Source organism: Galeopterus variegatus, unplaced genomic scaffold, assembly GCF_000696425.1.
Source record: "Galeopterus variegatus unplaced genomic scaffold, G_variegatus-3.0.2 Scaffold10706, whole genome shotgun sequence".
NCBI classification, from domain to species: Eukaryota; Metazoa; Chordata; class Mammalia; order Dermoptera; family Cynocephalidae; genus Galeopterus; species Galeopterus variegatus.
This window is the reverse complement of record NW_007736817.1, coordinates 17,461-19,458: the sequence shown is the minus strand read 5'-3', so window position 1 is coordinate 19,458 and position 1,998 is coordinate 17,461.

Below are 1,998 nucleotides of genomic sequence, written 5' to 3'. Positions count from 1 at the left end.
TTAAGAAAAAGAAACCATATATTATCTCACACCTGTTAGAATTGCTACTCTTAAAAGGATGCGAGGATGTGGAGAAAAGGGAGCGCTAATACACTGTAGGTGGGAATGTAAATTAGTACAGCCATTGTGGAAACAGTATGGGCATTCCTCAAAATATTAAAAATAGAACAACCATATAGTCAGCAATCCCTCTACTGGAACATATAGCCAAAGAAAATAAAATCAGTCTGTCAAAGAGAAATCTGCACTCCCGTGTTCATTGCAGCATTTTCACAATATTCAAGATATGGAAATAACCTGTGTCTATCAACTGATAAATGGATATAGAAAATGTGGCATATATATATACAATGAAATACTATTCAGCCTTAAAAAGTAATAAAATCCTATCATTTGCAGCAGCATGGATGTAGCTGGAGGACATTATGTAAAGTGAAATAAGCCAGGCACAGAAAGACAAATATCAAATAATCTCAGTCATATGTGGATTCTAAAAAAGTCAAACTCATAGGAACAGAGAGTAGAATAGTGGTTAACAAGGGTTGGTGAGAGGTGGAGAGGCATTGGGAAAATGTTGGTCAAAGAATCTAATATATAACAAGGTGACCATAGTTAATAACAATATATTATATGTTTGAAAATTGCTAATAGATTTTAAGTAATTTAAGTATTCTCTAGAAAAAACTGGTGCGTATGTCAGGTACTGCATGTATTAAATAGCTTAATCTAACCATTTCACAATGTATACTTATATTAAAACATCATGTTGTACACAATAAATTATTCAATTTGTATTTGTCTATTTAAAAAATAATTATGAGAAACTGGAAAAAGAGCAACTTTAACACAAAGTAAGCACAGGTAAGAAAATAAAAATTATAACAAAAGTAAATGAACTAAGCAACAAAATAAAAAGAGAAAACAATGAAAGCAAATATAATTCTTTGAAAATATTTTTTAAAAAGAACTGGCAAATCTTTAACTTAACTGACCATGTAGAAAAAGAGAGAAGAAAAAATTAGCAAAATCAGGAATGTAAGAGAAGATATCAATACTGACCTTATAAAAATTAAAAGGATTATAAAGGAACACCGTTAATTTTTTTTAATGTAGTATGAATGTCAAAAATTCAGATATGTATAATATAAATAATTAATATATGTGAATAATAATGTATCTTTTTATTTATTTGTTGAACATTTTTATTTGCTTTATTAATTTTGGGCACTCTGGATTTTGTCCATTTTTATTCTATATTGGCCTATCATACATTATAATATTTATATTGAGGCATATTATATATTTGAACACATGTATATAAATGCTCGTATATGACTTAATTATATGTTAAGCTTTTACTGGAAATTTGTTGTGACATTTTTCCTGAGGCAGATTATTGCCTTTTAAAATACATTTAAAATACGTTTTAGCCACATAAATTTCAATATTTGTTTCATTCATTTTACCAATTTTTGTGTTTAAAATATCTGTATTTTATATCAGGTACCAAAAGGCTTTCCTAGCCCATGCTTGAAAGTTTAAACATCATCTCTCTCTCTCTCTCTTTTTTTTTTTTGGCTTTACTATGCTTATATTTAGCACATTCACATATTTACTGTTTTTTGAAATCTACAGATATACTAAGATTTTTGAGTTTTATTGCTTTGCTGTTGGTTTTCTTGCCTTATTTATTTATTTTTTTTTTTTGCCCATTTTTCATTCCTAGTGTAAGTTAAAGATTGGCTTTCAGCCAATTCACCTTTCTGCCTATTCTAATAAAATACTTATATTAGTCAAATAATTAAATTTCCTTGGGTGGGCAAATATAAAACATCTAAAGTGTAGATTTATAATTTTTGACACATTTAATACAAATACATAGATTTATTTACCCCTTAGATGCTTCTTCCATTTATTCCTTTTTCAAAATTATGTTCTGCAAATAAGACTTTACCTAATCCCAGAGGGTTTTCAGTAGAAAATTAAAGTGCATGTATA